General features: G+C 47.7%; 1 pseudogene; it reads right to left on the reverse strand.

Annotated features, from left to right (window-relative positions):
* Nucleotides 1–25840, reverse strand: part of LOC146200775 (uncharacterized) — an 87513-nt pseudogene extending 61673 nt beyond the window's left edge.
* Between the last annotated feature and the right edge of the window lie 1622 nt (nucleotides 25841–27462).

Genomic DNA, 27462 nt, shown 5'->3' on the forward strand with positions numbered 1-27462 from the left:
ATAGTTGTTTACAGTTATGTTAATCTAGCCTAAAATAATTGTTTTTGTATACCACGCTGCAACTAATGCATGGTAATGGATCTAATGAAGGTCATCGGAGGCTTTTTGTCCAAGGCCATCGGCATCATCGATGTTGGAATAAAGATTTGACTCGGTTAGGGTATGATGAAATGGAGCAGTGAAACCCTTAAGGAGCAGCAGTTGTGCCGCACAGGAAGTTGTAGTTGAGGTGCCGCTTAGTCCTAGTAGGTGCAGGGCGATGAGTGTGCTCCCCAAATGTGTCCGAGTTCTGACTCATATATCGGGTTGTATTTCACGCGCGATAGCCATTCGCCGACTAACCCGGTTTTGGCGAACCCACTGAAGATGTCGATGAGCTTCCGACTTAAGTCCTGCTCGTAGAAGAACGAACTGCTGGTGTTGACTAGTGGCTCTCCGAACAGCAAGGCGAGGTCATCCTTAAACATGACGCCATGGCCAGCCTCTTCAGCAGTGATCAAAGACGATTTGTAGTCCAGCACGTACGGGTACACAGTGTGGCCCAGAGAACTCAGGTACTCGGAGAAGTACAGCACAGGACATTTAATCGTCACGTAGCCGTACAGTTCCTGCAAATAATTCGGCCCCAAAATAGCGCTTGTAAATGAGTGTCTAGGCCACTGCATGCGCTTTCTTCCGCGATATGGTGAGATTTTTTGAAACAAAGCTTTCCCGCTCTGTACCGAACATTAAGTAGGAGATAGAGCGATAGCTTGAGAATGGAAGGATGCAGCTTCTCTAAAGAACATAGCAGCAAGATAACGTAATGCCGGTGGGTTTTCTTTCCTTGTTCCTTTATAAATGCAGTGATTTTCGTCCAGACACTGGCTATGTGCTCCCGTGCTCTTCAATGATATGCTGACAATGACCTGATAATGAACAGAATGAGCAAGAAACGAGTGCCTAAGACACTGTCCGCAAACGATGTCCGCTTTTCACTTTATATATTCCTCTTTGCTTTGCTATTCTAATCTGCAGTAGTATGGCAGGGTAAAAATGAGGCAAAAGTCTCCCGCAGTCACCTGTATCAAGCGCGTGCATGACAGTGTGCCTGTTCCTCACAAGTGCGCCGCGGTCATCCCGTTATCACTTGGTCGGCTAGAAAAGTAACGCTTTCCAATAAACCTGCATTCCTTTTCTGGCTATCAAGCTGTTGCACATCCTTCGTGGCACGAATACACCGCCTAAACGCCTCTTGCTTTCCTTGGCAAAAACGATGAATTACCTGTCGGTACTACTCGCCGAAGCAACGTGACACGTAAAACATAGTTATTTGGGTAAGTTTTTCGCTTGTCAGAAAAGTGAAAACATTTGTCCCCCTTGGTCCTTCGCGGCGCGCGGTGTTTCGAGGGATGCGCGGTTCTCCTCGATCGCTACACCCCACAATATTTTACTACTTCATGTTGATGGAAATAGGCAACGGGTATTCGCTAGGAGCCGCCGCGATCCACTTAAGGCTCCTCTATTTTTTAAAGGTAGCGACAGGTCTTGATCCAGCCGCCTCTCCCTCCGATAGGCTGGTTGGCTGCACGTGACCTCTTCGCCGCCAAGCTCCGCCCAAAGGGTCCAGCGGTGCTCGCTGCGCCGCTGAAATGCATGGCGGTTTGCGCTTGTCAGCGTGATATTGGCCGATAAGTTAAGCAAAAAGTACTTCACATGCCTCTATTGCATCTTTAGGAGTCTATATGCAGTACTTAATGTTTAAGCGGACGCAAGAATTACATCTCTGAACTCAAATCTTGAAGCGTGCGCGTGACATGCGACTGCGTCGGGCTGCTGTGCTTTCGGCTGCCGGTACAGTGCGGAAGACGCAAAAAAGTCATTTTCCATTCTTCGCGGTGACGATAATAGCAACAGAAGGAAGCTATCGTCTCATGAAATCGGGCGTAAGATTTTCATGGCCACGAAAAACACCCGACTATGCGAAGTGATTTCTGTCTGCTTAAAAAGCCATTCGCTTACCTGGGATGGCCTTTGTTTGGGCATATGCTATTTCACGAGCAAAATATCAAGAACGCTATGACTATGTAGTCATTACTTGTACTGTGGATGTCTAGTGAAAAGTCACTGCCGTTTCGAGCCTCCTTACTTTCCCGAACATATCAGGACTGCAATATTACGTGTGGAATCAATGCTGTCAAAATGCTCAGAATGAAAAGCTAATGCTTGATTATGCTTATTACGAAAGTTTAGTCCGTACAATTGATCAGTTAATTGATATAAATGAAAAATGAAACATTGGAAAAAGAGGAGGTTGCGAATGTGTCAAAGTGATCGAAATGGAAAGTCAAAATTTGCCTATGCTAAATATCGGTGTATAAAATTAAAAAATAAAAATAAAACTTTGTACCATAAAAAGTGAAAAAAACAACCGTGTGTGTGAAACGCAATTGAGCCATTGGTTTAACGGAGGAGTCTCGCAGCTTTGCATCGAATGCTAACACAGAGAAAGAAAAACACTTTATTTAAGAGCGCACATTAAGCACTCAACATATCCTTCGCCTGGTTTACGAAGGCAAGCAGGTCTTCCATCTGTGCCGATGACAGCCAGGCACTCCAGGAGGGAGGTGAAGGGAGGGGGATGTAGTGACTGGACTGGGCGACTGGACAGGAGTAGAGGCAGTGTTCTAGATTGGCATACAGCGCAGGACAGTTGGAACCGGAAGGGTCTGAACGAAGACGGAAATGGAATTGTCGGGAAGGTGTAATAAGAGTGTTTGTTTGAATCCTACGAAGTATATGTGCTTGAGCAACGTTGAGATGCCGATCGGGGCGGGGTACGTGCCTAAATGACGTTTTTAGTTGGCGGTAGTGTTCCTTAATTGTGAGTTTATAGGCCAACGCATCTTCTCACGTCGGAGGGCTTCACCAAGGGATCACAGGCGCCCGTATGTGAATATCGCGGGCTAGCTGATGAGCCAGCTCATTTCCTGTGATCCCTGCATGGCCAGGGACCCACCGTATCGTGACTGACGATGGAGCCAACGAACGTAAGGCGTAGTGTAATGCTGTTTCTAGGTCCGAAGGAATTAGCCGACGCTGCAGCAACCGAATAGCCGCCATTGAGTCAGTGTAAATCGTGTACGAAGAAGTGAGAGGAAGTTCAGAGAAGGACATGATGGCATGAATGATAGGTACAATCTCTAGAGTAGCGATGGGGGGAGGATTGCTGTATGGGCCGCATGTATGAAGGGAAGGGTCCGCCTCCAAAAGGGTGAAGATTACATATGCCGCAGAACCTGCGTCCAATATGGTGGCGTCTGTATATGCTAATGTCTGTGTTGATAATGGAGGACTGTGGTGAGCTGCCTGAGCTTCCCTGCGACCATTATTCACACAAGGGGCCATATGACGGGGTAGAGGGGCGAAGCGCATGTTGGAGGGAAGGGGTGCAGATGATTCTTGGATAGGCAGGTTGATAGGAGACAGATATTCTTTCTCTAGGAGCCAGCCACCCTGCAAAGTGCCAGACAGTCGAGCCAGCTGCCTGTCTCTGTGGAGAATGAGTAATGTGCGGAGGGGAAGAAAAAGGCCCGTGTCGTAGAGCCTCTTGTTTGAAGTGTGTACTGGAAGGTTAAGAGATGCTTTATATAGGCTGTTGAGCGCTGATGAAGCTTTTATAGTTTGCTGTTGTGTGAGTTCAAAATAAGGAAGAGTGTATAAAATTTTGCTTAGTGCTAGTGCGTGTACTAACTGACTGGCTTGTTTTTCTTGCAATCCGGCTTGGCGTTTAACAACACGCCTGACCAGGTGAGTAACGGAGCGGCATGTGCTAATCGCTGAATTGACACTTAATTGATTGGACCTTTCATGAATATAATGCCTAGAATTCTTCATGAAGAAACCTGGAATGCTAACAAGTTCCGCTGAACGCGCACAGGGACTCCTCAAGTTTCAAGAGGCGGCATCCAAGTTTACTGGTGATATTATTGCCCGGCAGGCTATAAGGAAACCAGTAAAAGCAAATAAATAATAGAGAAGTCAAAAAATATTATCCGTGAGCTTTTTATCACATCATACCCGATTATTGTTTTGTATTTGTTGGAAGATATACATGCGTTGTTATTGCACAGTTGCAAAAAAACTGACTTTTTCTCCAAAATAAAGCTATTAGAATACTGTAAACGAAATAAACTCGAGCCAAAAAAAGTTTGTACAACGGAGTATACCCGAACAGTTACAAACGCAATTACTCCCTTATTTCATCAGAGCTCTGTGCGCAACGATGTTTCCAAAAGTTGCAGAACACTCACAGTCTACTTATTTTTTAGTAAGGAAACGAGCCCAATAAGTTTACTGAAATATCGTTTCTACTTCAAGTTTGCTATTAATTTCAAACCATAATTAATGAACAGTTTCCTAGCTGCTGTACTGAGTCGAGAATGGTTCAGAAGAATGAGCTTGCTCATTTAACGCACGCGTTTTTTTTTACATTAATTGCAGCACACGCATGTTTAAGTTATTATTCCTGTATTTTGAAGTTTCCTGAGCAGCAGAGGACACAAATCTGTTGAGTTCACCGGTTTATGTGTGCACCGAGCGCGGCTTCATGAGTACGCGGTATACGCTAGAAAGAGTGCCACGCGTCGTCTGCCAGCGCTGCTCCTGGACCCTTCGAGAGGGCGCTCGCGTAGTTGTCGCTATGTTTAAAAAATAGAGGAGCCTTAAATCCCCTAGCAAGCCAGCGCCACCCTGCGAGCAGCGATGAGAGTATTGCAGGATCATTTCGACACCGCCGGCGTAGGAGGCTGGCTATCGTAGTGAGAAACCGAAGGCATCGCAAAGGAAAGCGGGCGGCTAAATTGCTATTCCGGCGGCGATTTACACGTTACATATTTTAATTACCAGTTCTTTATTTTGCAGAGGCAATTTAATTTTGAGGCGCGCTGTGTAAAAGCACGACGCGTATAAAACGCGAATGAGTGATGTCCCTTACAAAAATGAGCATTGACAAAGAGTTTACAGATTGTGGAAAACTTGTGGAGTCAACAGCTTCTACACAGGTTGTTGACTGTGGTCAACAAGTGTAAGGGAAATGGATATTTACCTTTAGTCGACAGCGTAGTTGTTGACTAACATTTGTGTAAAGTTTGTTAACCATGTTTTGACCTAAGCAAATACATATAGTTGTTGACTAACAAGTGTGTGAATTTTGTTAACTATGGGTTGACTGAAGCATATACGGATGATCTTCAGAAATTCTCATCGAGACCTTAGTTCATAGTTTGACTCCGTTAGCATTTCTTCTTGCGAGTGATGTTTCTCTTTCTTCCTTTAAAGCTTTTTGTCTGCTGATTAGTCTGCTTCCATGTTTATTTCATTTTACCCTTCTGGCACAAAATTAAAAAACGCGTTACAAATGATAACAGATGTTTGGGATTTCTCGCATTTTACTTACGCAAAAAAAATAATAGAATCAGTTTCAATGCAATAGCCTGTTATCAAGCAAATTATCGTTCATTATGCCGAGAAAAAAATTGAGCTCCTGAGAAGACAGCTCCATACACTGGACGGACGGACGGACGGACGGACGGTGGATGGATGGATGGATGGATGGATGGATGGATGGATGGATGGATGGATGGATGGATGGATGGATGGATGGATGGATGGATGGATGGATGGACGGATGGATGGATGGATGGATGGATGGAGGGATGGATGGATGGATGGATGGATGGATGGACGGACGGACGGACGGACGGACGGACGGACGGGATGGATGGATGGAAGGATGAATGGATGGATGGATGGAATATAGGAGCGTCCCCTTTGAAACGGGGTAGTAACAGTAGCTATAATGCTCATTTTTCTGCCTATATCTTAATTATTGATTTAGATTAGTTAACTAAACCATCATTCTATTTATTACATTTTTGTTTCTACATTACTAGCAATATGTGACTTCTCTGCTTTTAAGCCACCAATCTTCCAGTCGTTTTTTGCTAGTTTCCACCGCCGGTTTATTCACCCGGCCACTGGTATCTCTATACCCCAGAGCTTCAGGAACAGTGATTGCGCCTGCATACACTTCCGGATGGATACCATTACATTCGAGTATAATTGGTCAATTGTTTCACTTGAGTTACCACATACAGCACATGCGTCATCTTCATTGTTAAATTTCTTTTTGTAGCTGCGTGTTCTAAGGCACCCTGATCTAGCTTCAAAAAGTAGGGCACTGCCTCTTGAGTTATCAAAGAAATCTTCCTTCCTGATCTGCCTTTTCCACTTTCGGTATAATTCCATACTCTGTCTCTTTTCCATCGAATTTATCCAAATTTTTACCTTCTGTGTTTTTCACCTGTTGCTTAATGCTCTTTATTTCTACGTCCTTATGACTAGCATACTTACTAATTAGTTTCCTAGTTCTTTTCCTCCATTGTTAGTCAACGCTTTTTAAATACAGGTATTTAAATACTTTAGCTGCCCATCTGTTACTGTCCAATTTCCTCACGCGTTCCTCATATAATATTTTACTTTGAGCTTCCCGTACTTTGAAAGATGACCAGCCCATATCTCCCTGTGCCGCCTCATTTGTAGTTTTGCCTTGGGCACCTAGTGCTAATCGTCCAGCGGATCTCTGATTTATTTCTAATGCTGACTGTACCTTTGATTTTAGGCACAAAACCGCATTCTGAAAGTAAGTCCGGGCACCATAATTCCTTTCCAAATACCCCTCAAATTCTCATATCTATTGTATCCCAACAATGCCTTATGCTTCATTATCCCGGCATTCCTTCGCCCTTTGGCCTTAAGTGATTGCGCATGCTTTCCAATGTATGCCAATCCTTCGTTTACCCATATCCCTAGATATTTATATTCAGGCACTCTAGGTATTTCATGGCCTTATATTTTAAGACCATGTAACACATTCGAGCGCCGCCTAGCGGAGACATTATGATCACGTGATTGACATATACGAGAGAGAGAGAGAGAGAAATAACAATTGTTGCACCGTCAAAAGGTTGGTGAGGATCTGAGGCGAAGCTCTGTCCCAACCATGTCCTCCCCCTCAGCCGTCGACCTGGATCCCTTGGATCTTAGCAGCGGCCAGGGCAAGACGGATGACTTCTCCTTTACCCTTTTTCGTCCTGCTTAAGACGTAGTGCCTCCCAGGACTCATCTATTGGGTCAGGTTCTCCAAATCTAGGACACGTCTATATCATATGGATCATGTCCGCTATGCCCTTGCACCTGGGGCTAAAATTTCCGGGTGCCACTTGCTGTAAAGCTGGGGGTTCGGGAACACTCCAGTCTGTAGCTTACGCCACATAACCTCCTCGCTTTTGGTGAGTTGCTTACACGCTTTTGGTAGTACTGATCTGCCTAATTTGTAATGATTTAGGATATCTTGGTAGGTGTTAAGGTCATCGTCGAACTGCAGGGGCTCCTCATCGCGCAAGGGGTACGGGGTTGCGCATAAGTCGTCACTGGGATCCCGGAATGTAGCTAATCCTCGGGCCAGTACGTGCGCTTTCTCGTTCCCCCTCAACCCCTGGTGCTCCGGTGTCCAAATGAGCGCGACCTGCTCTGCCGGTGGTGAACCACTGGCCAACACTCTTGCTGCTATGGCCGAAATGCGGCCCGCGTCAAAGTTTCTAATCACTGATTTCGAGTCTGTAACTATAATTTTGACCTGTTGTTGTGTTAGAGCTAGCGCGATGGCCACCTCTTCCACCTCCGTTGTGGTCGAATTTCGGGTGCTGCAGCAAACTACCGAGCCCCCGTCTTCTCTAGTTGCTACTGAAACACGTCCCATACCGTTCGTGCATTGTGCGGCATCTGTATATAAGACGTCCTGTCTTCCTTGAAAACGGGCTTGCAGAGCTGTTGCTCTATCACTCCTCCGGCTCTCATGGTAAACGGGGTGCATGTTTTTGGGGAGCGGAATTATTTTTAATTTGTCCCTAACCTGTCCAGGTACTTTTTCTGTAAGTCTGGAGCATTCTTGCGGCTCATACCCCAGTTTTTCCAAAATGCTCCGACCAGTACGACTGCGCAACAGTCTCTGGTATTGTGAAGTCCTTGCAGCTTCAATGAGCTCTTCGAGGGTATTGGAGACCCCTAGTCTCATAATCTTGTCTGTCGATGTATTGGGTGGTAAACCTAGTGCCGTTTTTATCCCTTTACGAATGAGAACGTCAAGTTTCTCCTTTTCTGCCTTGTGAAGCTGTAAATACGGCGCCACGTAGACTATCCTACTGATTATAAAAGACTGGACTAGCCTAAGGAGGTTAGCTTCTTTCATGCCCGCGTGTTTGCTTGCGATCCGCTTTAGGAGTCTACAGGTTTGACAGGCTAGCGTCTAGCCTCTGCATCGTTTCCGAGTTCCTGCCGTTGGCCTGAATTCGTAATCCCAGAACTCTAATGGTTGCCACCGTTGGTATAACGTTACCGTTGACCCTGAGTGTTATTTACGGGTTATCCTGCTTTATACGCCGACGATGGGGCGATCGCATTGACGTGAGAACGAGCGCTTCCGATTTCTCGGCTGAACATCTGAGCCCGATCGGTTCTAAGTATCTTTCTATAACTTCGATTGCCCGCTGGAGTGTCTGTTCAATTTCACCGTCACTGCCCCTGCACATCCACAGAGTCAGGTCATCTGCATATAATGCATGGTGTAGCCCTTGGATTTCCTCTAGTTTTGCGGGGAGACCAATCATGGCGATATTAAACAGCGTCGGGGACAACACCGATCCCTGTGGTATGGCTTTGTTTCCCAGACGAATACCTTCTACTGTGTGTCCCCCCATACTGATAGTTGCCGTTCTATAGCTGAGGAAGTCGCGTATGTAGTTGTACGTGCGAACTCCAACATCTAATGCACTAAGATTCTGCAGAATAGCTGAGTGCTTCACATTGCCAAAAGCTTTTGACACGTCTAGACCAACGATCACCCTGGTGTTTACTGTTGAACTGTGTATGATCTGTTCTTTTAGCTGCAGCATGACATCGCATGCGGCCAAATGCGGTCTAAATCCTATCATGGTGTTCGGATAGATATCGTTGTCCTCCAAAAATCGTTTTAGCCGGGCCTGAACAACATGCTCCATTAGTTTCCCCACGCATGACGTGAGCGAGATCGGACGCAAGTGTTCGAAACCCGGCCGCTTCCCCGGCTTCGGGAGGAATACGAGGTTTGCGGCCTTCCATGTCGCCGGCAGCCGACCGGCCTCCCAACACTCCTGCATGAATGCTGCGATGTGTCGGATCGACGCGTCGTCCAAGTTTCTTAGCATTAGATTGTTGACTCTGTCCGGACCTGCAGCAGTCTTTGTTCTCAGTCTATTTATTTCTGCCCGGACTTCGGCAACCGTTATCGGGCTATCTAGCTCCGGGTTTTCCTGACCCTTGTAATCAGGCATTTGTTGGCCTATACCCTCTGCACAGTTCAAATACCGGTCTCGGACTTCGGCTATGAGAGTAGCCGCGGTCCCATCAAAGGTATGTATTAGCCTGTGAATTTGCTGCCTGGCCTCCAGTTTAGATTTGTTGGGATCTAGAAGATGCCGAAGTAAGTGCCACGTACTTGCCTTTCCGATATTCCTGTCCAGTTTTTCACAAAAGCTGCCCCAGTTTTGCCTCGTTAAAACGAGGGCATATTCTTCAATTTCTTTGTTAAGCACTGCCAATTCTCTGCGCAAGTTCCTATTCCCTCTTTTCTGTGCGAGTCTCGTTTCTAGATCCTTCTTCTTACGCCAGAGCCTGACCATGTGACGGTCTACTCCTTCAATGTCTTCGTCAACCTCCACCTCCTCCGTTGCTTCGTTGACCAATTGAATGACCTTATTATTCCAATCGTCAATGTTACTTATGCCTTCCTCGTCACCTGTGCGGCCGTTTCGGAAAGCCTCCCAGTTCACCAACGTTGCCTTTTTGGTGCAGACGACCGGTGGGCCGTTATCTACTACGATTTCTGTAATTTCATGGACGCTGCCTAAATTTTCACCTGTGTTGCACCACGTGGCGTAAATGCAGCCTCCGGTTAGAGTTAAGTCCGGAGATGTGTCTATCGAAACGCTGTTACCCTGGCGGGTTGGTTTCAGGGGATCCGTCAGAAGCAATAAGCCATTCTGCTGAATGCTGTTCCATAGTTCGCGTCCTTTTACCTGCGTGTATATATACCCCCATGCCGTGTGATGCGCGTTAAAGTCCCCTACTATCAACAGGGGTCCTCCTTTCGCGATCACTCGCTCTTTGGCGAATAGCTCATTGAAGTTGCATTGACGTTTTTGTTGAGGCGGGCTATATACATTGAGGATGAATAGACTTTAGAATTTTCTTTTTTGTGGGACTATCTGGATTAGTATGTGGTTAACATTTGTTGTCTCGGTATTATGCTGCAGCACCGTTATATTCCTTTTGACAAGGGTGACCACTCGCGTGTTGTCATCTCGTCCCGCGTATGATTTGTAACTCGCTAGCTTCTTACTGCACTCCTGCAATGCGATTACTTCGGGTTTGTCAATGTTGTCCAAAAAAGTTTCCAGTACCGCGCGTTTGCGACTGAAGCCCCTACAGTTCCACTGCCAAATGGTATTTCTACGGTGATGCAGAGCCATTTTTAATGTTATGAATCTCTTGGTAAACCAACTGAATTCTCTCGTCTCTCCTTGCCATTTCGACCCGCATCTCTGCCATAGCACTGTTCAGGCGTTCTAACGCGGTCATAACTTGTTGTTGGAAAATTTTGTCGTCGTTTTTTTTAGCGAATCGTTTTTTCAATCCTTGGACGCGGGTTTTGAGATCCGGCTCCGGACCTCTTTTCTTTTTTGCTGCAGGAGGAGTGTCCCTAGGCGTATTTTCCTGTTCCTTCTGCGGTGCCTCCGCTACCGGCATTTCGGTTTCCATTGGCTGTGAAATTTTGCCTATCGCAATGATTTGTTCCTGCAGTGCCTTAACTTGCGCCTGTAACAACTGATTCTGTTTTATTAGAGCCTGAACCTCAGCTGAGTCCTGAGAATCACTACTCACTCCTTTTGATGGCGTCTGCGGCGGTTTCTGCTGCTGCTGCTGCGGCTGTTGCTTTGGTCGAGAGCCCTCCATTATCGTCTTGGACGACGGCGGCTGCAGTCGCGGGAACGAAGGGGAACGGGTTCTTGTACGGCTCTGGGACCGGCTGTGGGACTCACTACGCCCATCGCGACGACTAAAGCGGACCTGTTGCAGCTTCTTGGCCTCCTCCTCGGCGGCTAGCTTCTTTTTGGCTGCCTCCTCGGCGGCTAATTTTGCTTCCCACTTTCTCTTCTTGATAACGTAGGGTGTACGGAAGAGTTCTTTGCAGCGTCTGTCTCCCGTTAGGTGGCCCTTTCCACATAGGCGACATTGGGGGAGTGCACTGGTGATCTTCGGGCGGCGATACCACCCCACAGCCACGGCATTTAGGTTTTTCACTATCGCACACATCTGAGCGATGACCAAGTTCCCCACATCTGAAGCAAACTTCATATCTTTTTTTGAACAATCGACATGGCATAAGCATGCCTTCAATCCTGACAAATCTTGCGACTTCAGGTTCCAAAAAGGCGATAATAATAGTGGAAGTTTTCCCCATCCGCCGCACCCCAGCGACCGTTGGGTTCTGTGGATCCTTCCTCAATGCTCTGAACAACTGTTCTTCCGTGAATGTATCACAGATCCCATGAACGACTCCTCGGCCGCAATCCTCCGGTGCGATCAGATTGGCCACCACTTCATGCTCCTTGTCATCGAGTTTAAAGCAACGGATTGCGGCTACCTTCACGCCTCGACTAAAGTCCAAGGAATGAAAGAGCACCGTACCTTGCTTTCCGTTGACACACCATGAATACAGCTCCGACCAGCTGATTCCGGCAGCCATGGCAAGGGCCTGACTAAGCAGCGGGCCCGACGTGCGTTTAATGACGGCTAGACCATTACGAGGCCTAATAATCACCTTGATGCCTTCTTCCGGGAACCTCGGAAGAATCATAGCTATTGACCGTGCAGCCAATTTTCTTCTAGCTGCTTTAGCAGCGCCATGCGTGGCTTCCCCGTTTGGAACGCGGTGTTGCACCACCTTGTCCTCCTTGGAATCACTCAGAAGCGTCCGCTTGCTTTTTGATTCAACCATTTTCCTGAGCGTTTGTACCCAGGTGCTGTGGTAGTCTTCTGGATCGAGGTCAGTACCTTCTACGGTTACGTGCATCGTCATTTTTGGTCCACAAACGCGGCTGTAGACCGGCGGTGAAGGGGCCTCCTGGCCGGTCTCCTCGACCGAAGCCGCGCTAGGCCAAACGGGCGCTAGCGTTTCGCAGGTGGTCCGCACAAGACTGACAATAAAAACCAAACTGCTGCACTCACAGTCACAAATTCGGTATCCACAAGATCACGACGCCTTCCGACGCACAATGGTACCACTGAAACCAAATTCCGATGAAAATTTCTGGCACATCGAGACAAAAAGTGTGGATTCGACGCAAAACGCGTCCGCACTCCTCAGCCCTTGGTTGCCAACCCCTGACATATACGATGCATCGTTTGCGATAGATCTCATCACGAGAAACCGTTTGGTACCGCTCCCGTTTGTTTACGGCTGCCAGCTACAGAGTTATGTCCCCCTTAGTAAACGTCCCAAATCAAAATCGGATTCGTTTGAGGGGTTTCGGCGGTCCAAGATTCGGTCGCTAATTTGATATGTTTACGGTTTAATTAGTACTTCGAAGTATTCATAGTGTAGGTTGTATATAAATGTAATTTTATTTGTATACCACAAACCATAGTGTTATACTTTAGAACCAAACTCGGTATACAACTGTTCCGGGTAATGTGGTTCGTGTGGTAGGAGTCGGGCTGCACCACAAGATTGGAACTGTGGCTCCTGAACGTCAATCCCCCCTTTCCATCTGACAACGGCAGTAATCCCGTAGTTGCTGATATATTCGTATGGCTGTGTAGTGTGTGGTTTTCTGACTCTGCAATGAGACCTTTGTGGCTATGTTCAAATAATGTCACATTATTCCAATAAATGTTCTGGTCAGACATTTATTAAAACATAACTGGCCAGACCTGCCTCGATAAATTAAATCACTTGGTTACTACTGTACATAGCTGACGTAGGATGCTTTTACAGCAAGGTTGACACTTTGAGCGCAGTCAACAACTATGATACAACTTGTAAACTCCACAACAGCAACACACTTAGTCAACAGCGTGAACAGAATCAGTGCTGTGTTGACAACCTGTGCTAAGTCAACAACTTCAATACAATTTGTCAGTCAACCACATCAGTACACCCAGTCAACAATTCGGAGTGCCACTATTTGATAGGTGTTGACTGGATATCAACAACATTTGTGTGTCCCTTTTGTGAGACATTTATTGACTTTACGTAAGTAAACAACTGGAACACATACTTTACACACCCATTTTTGTAAGGGGTTTGGCTCCTCTGGAAATTAACACAGCCAACTGCAGGCCTCCAATGATCAGCGCAGCCGCGCGTCCTCTTAAAAACCCCAGTAATAAATGGGCTCGCAGTTATGGGTGCTTTTAAAAGGTTTTTGCATGGCTAGTACGTCCAGCGCCCTAACGTGTACGTCGGTTGTTATCGTTTGGCGACGCGGCCTAACTTCGACGTCTCAACGGTGCAGTACTCGAACTCCTTCATCTGTCACCTGTAAATAGTTTAAACAGTGATTTCGGATAAACCTTTTCTGAATGAAACCTAAATTGTGTCGCAGCTCAGTTGGAGACTCTGGGATGATCCCATTGAGGAAACGAAATCATGCTGCGCCGCGTACCTGGCCGCAAGAGCCGTCATGCAATAATTTTCAGCATATTTATAGCACGAGAATTATAGGATTTTATTGTGAGGACACCACAGTACTCCCGACGTCCTAAGGCTGTGTGCAGGACAGCAAGAACAACAAAAATGGTAAGATTTTAACGAAGTTAAACTGATTCGGTAGCCCGAGTGAGTGCTTTTCGGCACAGATGGAAGTTGATTTAGACGACGATGTGCAATGAACGGCACGAGAGCATGTTGCACTGTGAATGCGGGGTGCTCAGCTGTGGTGCTAGATACGGAAATTCTTATCCGCTTCCTACGAAAAATTACCATATTCGAATCCACTGATTTCCGATAGCGTTTTTCCCGCTGTGCTCACCTTCACGCAAGATTAGTGGTCGGATTTGTGTGTTTTGTCTAGCCTAGTGCACTAAAATACGTGAACATGGTGCAGCTTTTGCGCTACTCATTCAAGACACGAAATTGCGATGATAAACCAGCCAAATCTGGCGAGTTTAAGCAGGTAAAGAAAATGTTCATCGGAGGAATTGTTGAACATATAAGAATAATAGCATATAAATGAAAAAAAAAAACAGCTGCTAAGTCACATCTGGCTAAGGTGAAATAAAATATTCCAAGTTGGCGCACAGCCGATTCCAGCTGAACAAAGGCTGTAATAGCTTATCCTTCATAATTTCCACCCCTGAAGGTATTTTCAACTTGAAGGAGAGGAATTATTTGATAGGACCTAAACAAGAAATAAGCATGCATATTTGGAAAACCTTCGTAAACTATTTTTTTTTCGCACTCTCCCGGCGTTCCCAATAGGTTTGCCAGCTGTTAATTTAGGTCACGTGCGACTATAGTTCTGCCACACTCTGCCCCGCTTGCCGTTGCTTACGAAATCGGCATTTATTTGCAATCGAATGGGAACGAACCACGACATGTACAACAAACGTCCGTGTGGTAGTAGACAGAGAGCGAGGTAGAAATGCATGAACAATTTTTTTTCTAAAAGGTTTTTAATAATGTAGCGATCCCTAGCAATTGGTTTGAGTGTGAGTTTTATAACACATAGGATGGGCCTCTTCAATTACGTTCGAAACGAGAACAAAATGATTGATCCCTATTCTCAAGTACCGTCAGGGGAGAACATTTAGATCGATGTTGCGTATGCTGCGTCCATAACATCCATTCTCCGAAAATCAAAAAGCGCTGTATTAAGCATGAGGTAACGAATGTTTGCCGCAAGATCAGCAGTAATCAAATGACTAGTGTAAGCTGTCAAACACGGTTCATGAAGAAATATTATATGTTAGTGCCTGCGGAGTCGACAACACCACGATTTATGTTTCAAATCGGATGTAGTTGCCAACTGCAAATGCAGTAGCAACCTCGCAGCAAACAGATTGCAGCAGTTCCCCACGTGCGGCCGGCGAGGGTATCCTGCAACGCGTGCACTCCTCGCCGCGAGCGGCGCTCCCGTATACGCGCCGGAGTTAGTTCGCCCGTTACCTATAGAGTTTATCCTCCTTCTAGGCTGATGGCGAAAATCCCTCGGTGGTGCAATTTGTCTGCATGACGTCAGCGAGAATCCACGAATGACAGATATGGCGTCTTTCTTTTCCTGTAAATCAGTTGTAAACGCCGGTGAACTTTGATGCGCTTAAAGGAACGCTGGTCTTGCTTGGCAAGGGGTGCGCGATGTACCGTGTGCAGCAGCAATGCCGAGACTTCCGCATTTCTCCACTGCAGATTCTGCAGTGCTCTCGCCAATTATTTCTTGGACCTGAGTGAACCACGCGCGTAATTACTTTGTATAAATAAAGCTTCTTCTCTCTTTCTCTCTCTGCGAAAATTATTTTGCCTGTGAACGACATATTCAAGCCGTAGTCAAGTTCACCTTTTTAGTGCAGTTTAACCTTACGTAGTAAGACTGCGACGTAATGATCTGGAGGACAAATCTGGAGTCAGGTGCAACTTAAGTCATTCCACGGCTCTAGCATCCGTATGACGCTCGCAGTAGAGCCAATAATTGACTGCGGGAGAATTATATTCTGTAAAAGGCTTAACTGACACCTGTTTCAGGGAATAACAATAACACGGCACCCACTGCATTCTTTGCGACATGCTCTGAAAGAGTTATCCAATGCGGCGAGCTTACGACACTGGTTTAGCCTATTCGACCATACGTGATCCGAATGCGTTAACATCATTCCCTGTCTTGAAGGCCTGTGTCGGTGTGAATTTCCCTCTCGTCATCTTTCAATTCTTCGACCTGACTCTGCAGTTGAATCACTTACCTTACCAGTCTTCGCCAGAGATGTGACGCTCTGCTTCTGTTTAGACTAAGACTGGTTGGTTGGTTTGTAGGGTTTAACGTCCCAAAGCGACTCAGGCTATGAGAGACGACATAGTGAAGGACTCCGGGAATTTCGACCACCTGGGGTTCTTTAACGTGCACTGACAACGCACAGTACACGGGCGCGTTGCTTTTCGCCTCCAGCGAAAAGCGGCCGCCGAGGCCGGGATTCTATACCGCGTCCATAGGAACAGTAGTCGAGCGCCGTAACCAGTGCGCCACCCCGGCGGGGGAGTCTAGTAAATCCGTTAAGTGCTGTGAAACCGAAGTGGAAACCTCAGGCACGGACCTTAACATCCTCGAGGCATTTCGGGTCACTGCAGCTGGTGGCATTCGCAGACATGTTGCCGGGTCCATTCGAAACCAACAGACCGATAGAATCCATCTCGCCCTTGATGAAGGCCACTAGGTTCCTTTCGTCTTGACGCATTAGTTGCATTTTCAGTGCAATCTGCGGAAGATTCGTCGATTAGGCGTCATTATTTTCGGCTTCTCTTTGTTCTTGTTTATTCGCTGCCATGGCAGATGGTATGAAAGGACTGTGAGGATTCATGAACTAGAAGATCGATATGAGAAATTCACGCAGATACACCGTTTATTCGAACAATGCAGCAAGCTGGGGCCAGCGGGCGAGCAACTTCTCAACCCTCAAAGTAAAAAATGGTATTTCAGGTTCCGAACCAGGCAGGGTCACGGGCTATAAGGATCAGCAGTACCTAAAGGTTCATAACTATTTCGACGAAATGAGGGGTATAATGCGTGCTAACATTGACAACAATCCGTAGCCTTTCGAGTTTTGTCTATGAACGGCTACAGCGGGTGGCTTCCGACACCATACTTATGTCTTCGCTCATTGATGAGGAGCCCTCCTCGAATTGTCACTCTCCTGTAATTAGCCACAAATAAATGTTTCCACGATCATCACCTCTGCAGTTGGGTGCCATAACCACTCTACTATAGCTGCGGAAGGAAAAAATAAGGCAGAAAAGAAAACAAATAATTCCAACGGCCACGCGCGAGTTGTGCTAGGAACACGAGCTACAGACCCATTCTGCACAAACTGTCAGACCTCTGTGGTGCCTCCATGTGGGCAGGCTGGGCGGAGGCAACCCTTCTGATGTGTTCGTTGATCCTGTGTGGGGAATAAGTGGCCAACCCTTTGGTTCTCCTATTCCTTGCGTTTCTAGGCGTATTCCTTAGCTTTTAACTCCCGCTCGTCCTTCACATCTTTCGCTGAAGTGGTAAACCATCCAATCTGCATCACCTCCTAGCTTCTCCAGCGCATCGCATGGTGGATGCCGCACGAGTACGCGTGTCCACCAATCCAGCTCTTGGATGCCCTCAGAAATCTTTTGCATCCTCTTACTTGCGGAATGCCAGTATCTCCGACTCTCTCGAGTACGCAATGCTTCCAGGAATTTTATTAGTCGTATATCAATGACGCAATAGTGCTGATACCGGCTGAACTCACCACGAGCTTGAGACTTCTTGTGCTGACGTCCTCGATAGGATAGATAGCCGAGACTCGCACCCAGTTTTATTCATCCTTGGCATATATTGCGGCAGAAAATAATAAAACCTTCGCTTGAAAGAATATTTTAAATTTACTTGTTTACGTGTAGGAAACGAAATTGTTTGCTTACTTCTAGGTTATGGCTTTTTGTCAGTGCATTCCAGAATTCAATGGCATGTATGATAAATGTGTGCGAGATGCTATTGACGATAGACAGTTTTCTAGTCCAATGAGAAAACTTCCGATGTTTTCGGTTTGATGTCTGACCAGTTTAATTTGAAGAATTCGCTAAAACTGAAAAAGTGTAAATTGCTTCCTTTAATTTTTTTTTTCAAACTCAATAAAATCTGAATTTATAGATTCAAACTGTGTTCTGGTAGTGGTAGCGGTAGTGGAAGTTGTAGTATACGAAACAGGGTTTGACGAAAGCAGGAAAAGCAATGACGACTTGGTGGGTGGTTGCTTTGTTGGTGAAAAGCCTGATGTAATTATGAGTTGTCTTTACCTGGGCATTGTTCACGATCACCATATAGGAACAGTAGAAGGAGAGCAAGCAAACAAAACCGAAGCGGTGATATAAAAATGACTTCTGCTTCACACGACACAGTTTTACTGACTCGTATGAAGTAAAATCGTAGGTACTGTTCTTCGACCGGTAGGCTGGTTCGCGAGACTAACTGTGAAATATGAAAGGCAGATGTCTATGCGATGCAACGAGGCGGTCGCTCCGTGGCAACAAATAACGAGATACCTGCCCACTATACGTTCTATAAGGAGTTGTACATACGTACTGTGTCTACAAGTATGCCATGTCGCATTTCTGAGGCCACCGCGGCATGAATCACTCCAAGTAGTGACTGATCCTTCAGAGGATTTCCGCCTTAACTTGGCTAACATTCTGAGTTTTGAGTTTGGCGGGATATACGAATCGTTGCGTTGAGTGGGCGGAATATTCAGGCACTGCTGCAAGCCTACTACCCTGCATCGTATGAGGGTTGATGGTACGTCAATGTGCGCAGGCTTATTCTTAAGTTAAGACTTTCGTTATGATCTTGCCTCCACAAGTCCTTCGCTGACTGTGTTTCCGATCAAGACTTGCTTCCTGATCAGCCGTTCGCTGCGCAGCGGCCACCTCTGCAGGAGGTAGTCGGAGTCGAACGAAGGCCCCGCAGCGAGGCTGCCGTAGGCGCGCGCCGTCACAAACTCGCTGGCCGGCTGCTTCAGCAGGCACGCCCACTGCAACTCTCCACCGTCGTCCAGCCGTGACTGCGAAACGCGCAAAAAACATGTCACAAATGCCCACTGATCTCGTGCAGCGACAGCAGTGCCGTACTGAACGCACCTCATTGCAGCCTAGTGAGGCAGCGACCACGGATACCTCGCTATTCGTGACCAAGGGCTGTAGTGGCGAGCCGCTCATGAAAGCCAGCCGTGAGATGGGCCTCATATCCTGGTCCCCGACGGGTGAGATAAGGTGCAGGCCTAGCGACAGCGCGCCGGCGCCGTGGCCCAAGATGACGATGGATGAGCGGTTCCCACCGAACTGCTCCGCGTTGTCCACCGTCCACCTCAGCGCCTGCATTTCAAATATGAATGCGAAAGCATCGCGTTGGTAAAAGGAAGCCCCCTTAGGAGTTATCCGGCATTACCATTTATACTACAAAGTTAGAATAGAAAAATAGCTCGGTTGGTACATGCTGAGATAGTTTAGTTGAATCGAGAATAATACTCTACACAAAGAAGCACACAACGTACCGTAAAGTACTTGAAACACCTGCGAACGTTCCTAGACTTCTCAGTGCTGTTATGTTGGTTAATGTCGGAGAGACTGACGACACGGACCAGCCCAGTTGTGAACAGAAAAGGAACTAAGGTTTATTCAGGATTTGAACATGGGTCGCGGTTACGTAGGTGGCGCTGTCTGGAGTCTTGTTAGAATTGAGGCGGCCACGTAGAGATGGCGCTACAGGATGAGAAGCAGAGTTGCAGTTGTGCGCATACATAACATGCCCTTCTTTAACAGAAATTGAGAAGGTTGCACACGGAATATCCTGGTTATCTGAAGTCACTGGTTAGGCTCGGATAACGTACAGGAGGCTTCATCCTTCTTCCTGATCGAGTAGTATGAGGTGGGCGAGAAGGTACTTGAAGTGGTTGGGTAGGAAGGAGCGGATATTCTGGGTTCTGTTGAGGAGTGCTTGAGTCGATTACCTCGTAGTCTTCCGGCGAAGTTTGGGCAGTAGGGCGTTCCGCCGTTCGAGGTCGCAGGTGGATTCGATTTCTTAAAAAAATGCCTCCGGTGTCTGTTTTCACGGCGTACCTTCTAGGCTCTGGGCCCACATTTACCACGGTGGCTTTTGTCCAGTTGCGGCTATTTCGGAGCCATACGGGTTGGCCAGGAACAAGCGGAGGAAGGTTTCTTGTGTGCAGGTCAGCATGCTTGTGTTGTTGTTTCTGCCTTTCTTGCAGAAGATTCTGGTGAACCTCAGTTGGAAAGCTTGGTTTCAAGGCACTTGGTAGTGTTGGTAGGAATGTGCGAAGCTTTCTAGCCATCAGGAGCTCAGCCGGTGATTTTGCTCCTGGTATTGGTGTGGAGCGGTAGTTGAGGAGCACTACTGCTAGGTCGTTGCCTTTCTCGGCTGCTTTAGTCATCATAGCCTTGATGGTCTGTATTGTTCTTTCCGCTTGACCATTGCTACGGGGGTACAAGGGAGAAGACGGCTGGTGTGTCACGTCCCCCTCACGGAAGAACTTTCTAAGCTCGTCGCTGTCGAAGGGTGGTCCCTGATCAGATGCGATTGTCACAGGAATGCCAAACCTGGCAAATGTTTCCTTCAGTACCTGTATCAGCGAACTTGCTGTGGTCGTTCTCATCTGCCGAACCTCTACATACTTGGAAAAATAATGGACAATCAGCAGGTATGTCTTTCCCTGCAGATGGAAGAAGTCCATGGCGAGTTGTTGCCAAGGTCGATCAGGAAAGGCTCGGTCCAATAGAGGCTCGTGTGGATTGCCAATTTGATGTGATTGACATATGTAACAGCTCTTGACCAAAGTCTCGATGTCCTGGTTTAGAGTTGGCCAATACACACTCTGGCTTGCCAAACCCTTGCACGCAACGATTCCGCGGTGTGCTTGGTGGAGCGTGCGAAGCACATTTGCCTGGCATGCGGCTGGTATAACCAAGCGTTGGCCGTAGCACACGAAGCCTTCCGTTGTGTAGAGCTCGCTTCTCACATGGTAGAATGGTTTGACTTTGTTGTCTACCTGTGCGAGTTTTTGAGGCCATCCTTCTTTGATGTATTTGGCTACTGTTTGAAGAGTCGAATCTCGTGATGTCTCCTCAGCGATCTCGCGAAGTCTGCTAGGAGTTGCTTGAACCAAACTTGAAACGTCAAGTCCGGGATCGTGATCTGCTGTTTCCATTCTTGTTGACCCATCGGGAGCTCTTGATAAGGCATCTGCAACTGCTAGTTGTTTTCCCGGAACGTAAGTCAGAGTCACGGTGTACCGCTGGAGGCGCAGTAGTAGCCTTTGAAGTCGGGGTGACACTTTGTTCAGGTCCTTATTCTGCAGGCCAATCAGAGTTTTGTGATCCGACTGTATGGTCACTTCTCGTGCGAACGTGTAGTAATGAAATCTTTCACATGCAAACACGACGGCTAGCAGTTCTTTCTCGATTTGCGCATACTGCTGCTGGGTGGCTGTGAGAGCTGCTGAAGCGTAGGCCACGGGTCTGCCTTCTTGCAGTAAGACTGATCCCATTCCGTAGGAGCTGGCGTCCGTAGAAATTGTCACGGGCTTTGATAGATCAAAATAGCGAAGAACGGGTGCCGTAATCAACCTTGACTTCACGAGCTTGACGATGTCGGTATGTTGTTGCGTCCAGTGCCAGTGAACATCCGTCTTCAGTAGTTCACGAAGAGGGCTTGTGAGTTCCGAAAAGTTGGCAATGAATTTCGTCAAGTAGGTAACCATTCCAAGAAATCTCTGCAGTTCTTGCTTGTTTGTTGGCAGTGGCATAGACGCGATGGCTGTCACCTTTGCTGGGTCTGGAGCAATCCCATGGAATGATAGTTGGTGTCCAAGGTATGTAATGGACGTCAAAGCCAGCTGGAGCTTTTCCTTGTTAAGTTTCAGGTTGTTGGCTCTGGCGATGGTCAGCACCTGTCTCAGGTCGCCCGCATGTTCTTCAAGGTTTCTTGATGCCACAAGGATGTCGTCAAAATAGGGCTTGACAATTGCTTGCTGCTCAAACACCCTGTCTATGGCTTGTAGGAAAAGTTCAGGAGCTGTTGCAAGGCCAAATGGAACCCGAAGGAAACGATAGCGTCCCCAGGGCGTCGTGAAAGTGCACAAGCGCGAGCTTGGCTCGTCTACGACCAGCTGGTAGAATGCACTTTTAGCATCGAGAACAGAGAAAATCTTAGCACCATTCAGCGTTGCGAATAACTCTTCAGGGACTGGAACCTGATAGTGCTGTCTTTTCACAGCTGCGTTAAGGTTGCGAGGGTCCAAACACAGCCTTACGTTGCCATCTTTTTTGTGAATAATGACAACTGGGTGAACCCACTCGGAAGGCTCTGTCACCTTCATTATGATGCCGTTCTCTTCCATTCGTTGCAGTTCGGCCTTCACTTTGTGCTCTATTGCGCAGGGTACTCGGCGTGGAGCTGACACCGTAGGAATCACTCCTTCTTTCAGTTGTATAGAGCACACCCCAGGCAATTTCCCAGTGCCTTCAAATACATCAGAAAAGTCGTCGAGCACGTTCCTTATGATCTGGGTTGCTGTGCATGCAGCTACAGTTGTTCGCTGCGGCTGTACTCTTTTGATGAGCTGCAATGCCTTGCATGCGTCGGCGCCTAAGATTGGCTTTAGCGGCTGTTTGACGACGAGGAAATTCAAGATGCAGGAGTTTTCGCCCGCTGAGCATTTCAGTTGGCATTCAGCATATATAGGAAGTTCCTGCCCGCTGTACGTCGTCACTCGTGCATGCGTCGGCTTCATGTCTGGTTGCATACACCAGTTTCTGATTTGATGCATGGGCATGATGTTCACGTCGGAGCCGGTGTCCAACTTGAACACGATGCTGTGATCATTCACGCAGACTGTTTCGAACCATTCTGAGGCACTGTTTACGTTGAGGAGATCGAGGCTCTCCAGGAAGAATTCTTGTTGCTGATCCTGCTGCTGAGGACCTTCAAGGAGCCCGATTCGCTGACTTGAGTTGCTGCCTCGTTGGCGTTGTTTACACATGCTCGAAAAATGCCCGAATTTGCCGCAGGCGTAACAGTTGTGACCGTAAGCGGGGCAGGCGGGGGGAATTGTGCGTTGTTCCACAGCGCGAGCATTTGCGTTGCTGCTTCTGCTGCGGGATCGAATGCGGGGTCCTCGAAGCTGGTTGTTTTGACGAGTTCCATCTTTTCTGATTGTTTATGGCTTGCACTTCAAGCTTGGGCTCTTGCAGGTCTTTTACGTGTTTCTTCGAAATCTCTGCTGCTTTGCACGTTGTAATTATTTTGTCCATCGTGAGGTCCCGTTCACGGAAAAGTCGCTCCCTCAATGCTGCGTCTCTAATCCGCCTTTTGCGCGAGGATGTGGCGCCATCATGCGAGAGCGGGCGGGAAACACATTGAGCGGCAGTGTAGCAGACGACGCGAAAGCGCACCATACGAAATGGCCACGCCAACGCTGGTAGAAAGCGAAAGCTTCCCCCCTTTTTTGGCCTCGGAGCGGAAAGTAGTGACAATGATTGCAGCATATCATGTTCACGCAGTATGGGGGAAGGTAGAGCGTTTTCACAATCCACTCATAACGCATATACTATCTTCGTATTGTAAGAGCGTGTAGCGCGGGCCGTGTTCGACGTGACAGAATGAGACACTCTCAGCGTGCAGGTTTTCGGCAGACAGGAGAGCGTGGGGGCAGAGAGAGAGAGAGAGAGAGAGAGAGGGATCTCAAAGGGCAAAGCAGCCAGGGGTTTGTTGATGCTGCAGAGCTAGGTGGAATCGTCTCCTGTGACTTTGAGTGGCGCATATGCGCGGGGTGTCTTGAGTTACCGAGCACAATTCGGTCACCGCGGTGCCGGCATGGTGCAATGGGCGTCGCTTCCTCCTCGCGTCATCTACAACCGTGCAGCTATAGGATTTCATCAACGAAGATCGGCAGAGAGGCACATATACACACCCCGTGAAAAGGGCATTGTCCCGGCCGGAATGCACACCTGCAGGAAACGCGCTGCATTTTTCTGGCAATGGATGATTCAGAGCTGTAGCCGGTTTCTGGCCTCAGGAGTCAGAACGGATGTGGTCGTAGTGATGAAAAGGTTCTCGGTGCGCAGAGAATGGTCATTCTGTTGTGAAAGGATCTCCAACGTTCATTTCTGCCTCCGCCGCGATTTCTGCGGAATCAACAGCTTGGTGACACATGTGAATCTCCTACATATCGGATGCGCATCTCGGTCAGGAACCAACCCTGTTCTACGTCCCGAGCAATCCACTCTGCAAGTGATCGAGTACGAACCCTCCAGGAGACTCATTTATTGTGCCGGGCGGTTTCCTTGCGTTGCAAACGGTTGGACGTAGACGACGATTATCAAGCTCCCTAACGAAGTGCATCTGATTGCGTACACCAAAGGAACAAAATCCGGATGTTTTGGCGTGCACGAAGGCGAGCCTTTAATTTAAAAAAAATACTGTGCTTTGTGCAAGAGTGTCAAGTGCGTCATATGCTCCGAGCGGCAAAAACACAGATACTACAGGTATGTATGCATCTAAACGAAATATGAATGATGAAAAGTACCTACTGGAGTTTTCACCCAGGCTGTAGCGCACCAGGGATAGCAGCAATGAGGATTTTTTCGGTGCGTGATTGCTTTAGTTGCACCGGGGCCTGAAGGCGATGTATTTTGTCCTTTCATTTCTTTATGTGCGAAAGGGCTAGGTAGTTTAGATATCACAGGCGGCTCTGTGCGCTAGGCCGTAATATTTAGCATGTTTTATCGTGACTGCCTAACAAGAAACAAAAATACGGCGTTTTATTGCACTGCCGTTCGCGAGCCTCATGACCAGCTCAACCACTCGGCTCGCGAACCGCGGTGCATCACAACAAACGCCCAATTTTTCTTTTCTTTTTAGTCAGGCGGCAGTCGCGATAAAACATGCTAAATATTACGGTCTAGCGCACACAGCCACCTGTGATATCTGCGCTACCCGGCCCCTTCGCACATAAAGAAAACAAACGACAAAATACATCGCCATCAGACGCGCCGAACAAATGCTCATTGCGGCTATCACTGGTGGGTTACAGGCTTGGTGCAAACTCCGGTAGATACTTTTCATTATGCACATTTCCTTTAGATGCATACATACCTGTAACGAAGTGTTTTTCGCACAGTCGAGAGTACGCAGTAGGTAGCTAAGGTCGGCCATTCACATCTTGACGCTTGGTGGCCCTAATTGTAGCTTCACGTCGTTGTTGGCCGCGGCTCGGCGAAGGAAACCTGATAAACCGCGTCTTGCATCTTGGCGCACTTAGAGAGTGACAACCGTACGCGGCAGATGTGGTTTGCATCGCTTTGCCAAGCCTGTGACGGCCACCGTGCCGCCCGGTGCCGCCAGCCCCCGTGCACTGGCGGCGCCGAGAAACGCCGTCGACGCCGCTCAATGTGTTTCCATCGGTCGCCGCTACGACTTCGCGCATGCGCAGAAAACTCGCGCAAAAGGCGGATTCCGACAACGATGCGGTCCCCTATGAGCCTCTCTGCTTTTTCTCCAAAGTCGCATTTTTCTGCTTGCCTCCGGAGGTCAGTTACAAAGTCGTCGAACGGTTGGTTTGCTTTTTGTTGCATGCTGTTGAAGACAGCCGACGCCTGTATTACGTCTTTGTATGGCTTGTACAGAGCGTCGAACTGCTCGAGGAGGTACGTAACTTGATCCGGCGTCTGCGCGCCGTCGGCGCTCGGAGGTTGAGGGGGGAATGTCTGGGCGACGCGGCGGCCGCGGGGCCCGAGAACATGGAGGAGTAGGGCCTTGCGAGTAGCGGGAGGCTTGCTGGCGTACTCACATGCGAGTTCGTAGATGTTGTAGGCGTCTTTCCAGTCTTCCCATGCCTGGTGCGGGTTGTCACCGGGCTCGAAGTGAGGAGGTGGTTGCAGAAACACACTGGCCATATTTACGGGGTTCTAGGTTATTCTGACACCATGTTATGTTGGTTAATGTCGGAGAGACTGACGACACGGACCAGCCCAGTTGTGAACAGAAAAGGAACTAAGATTTATTCAGGATTTGAACTTGGGTCGCGGTTACGTAGGTGGCGCTGTCTGGAGCCTTGTTAGGATTGAGGCGGCCACGTAGAGATGGCGCTACAGGATGAGAAGCAGAGTTGCAGTTGTGCGCATACATAACAAGTGCCAATAAAAATTTCTGAGGAACGTTCTTTTCATGATTATTCCGATAGAGTATGCAGCGTTATTCTGACCTGTATCTGATCGAAGAGCGCCAGGTTCCCAGGAGCGCGGTCGGTGCCGTTGCCGAGGAACCCAAGCAAATGGAGCCTATAGTTGGGCACCACGACCACCATGTCTCCGAGCGCACACAGGGCGGCCGCGTTGTACTCGCGGGACCACTTGAAATCCCGGCCGTGGAGAACAAAGAGCACTGTGCGAGGTTCGCCCTGCGCAGTTGCAACACTGCTGGCTTTTGTGCCATTCTGTTCTCACAATTTTCAGCCTAGCGCAATGTGTCTTAGAGGGCATGCGCGCAGACTGCACAGCTTTCTTAAAGATTAGAGTGACCATACTGTTCATTAGACTACAGTTGTACATATTATTAGTTGTACAGTTATGCCAATAAAATACAGCACTTACACTTAATTTTATACAAAACATGATTCTATAGTGAGAGCATAACGAGCAATGATACCTGCTGTGAGCAAAATTTGCTTTCATGAAGGGATTACTGGGCCAATTATTTGGTTGTCCTTGATGCCAATCGTTGCGCATTGTTATGCAGAAAGGAAGCCACATTGTTATGGAGTTTACGGCCTCAAGACGAGCTAAAAAATGGCTCGACTGTTACTATACTCAGTAAAGAAAAATTTAGGCGTAACTCACAAAATAATTTATTTTTAGGTATAACCCACTGTGAACAAGCCTGATCTTAGCTTGGGCTTACTGAAAAGCAGGTGGCAGCTCGGATTGTTGTGCGCATATACCTTACGCATTTAGCACAGCAAGCAATATAGAGGCTTTACAGAAGTTAGCGCCATGCTTTGTTCAGTCCGCCCGCGCCTCCCATCGAGTACGCTGTCAACGTGCGCCTTCGTAGAACCCGTGCATGCACCGAAAGGTGCATTGTAATGCTCACAAGCGATTGTTTCATTTTTTAACATCACAGCAGTCGCTGTTAGCTCCAAGCTCTATTCGGAATGATGCCAGCATGTTGTTGCGTGCCCTTCTGCAGCCAGCGCACCATCGTAGACGCGCACGGAATCAAGGCATATGCGTGTATGCGACCGTTCGTTTGCAGTCCTAATCGGCTTTACAGGGGTCACTTGCATCATGTAAAGCATTACTGCACGTCCCTCTGACTGGGAGCTAGCTCACAAAATGTGCTATCACCTAAAACAGCAAGGTTGTTTTGCGCGCTATGGAGCCTTGTGAACTTGAAGGATAAGCTTATGCTGCGATGGAGGACACGGGAGAAGGAGCAATGCATGTATAACAACGCTATTGTGCAAATACGTTCTTTGAAACATTTTGTACGTAGATTGCGTTTACCATTGTGTATTGGA

Source organism: Amblyomma maculatum, chromosome 2 (genome assembly GCF_055883805.1).
Source record: "Amblyomma maculatum isolate TAMU_Amacu chromosome 2, ASM5588380v1, whole genome shotgun sequence".
Classification (NCBI taxonomy): Eukaryota; Metazoa; Arthropoda; class Arachnida; order Ixodida; family Ixodidae; genus Amblyomma; species Amblyomma maculatum.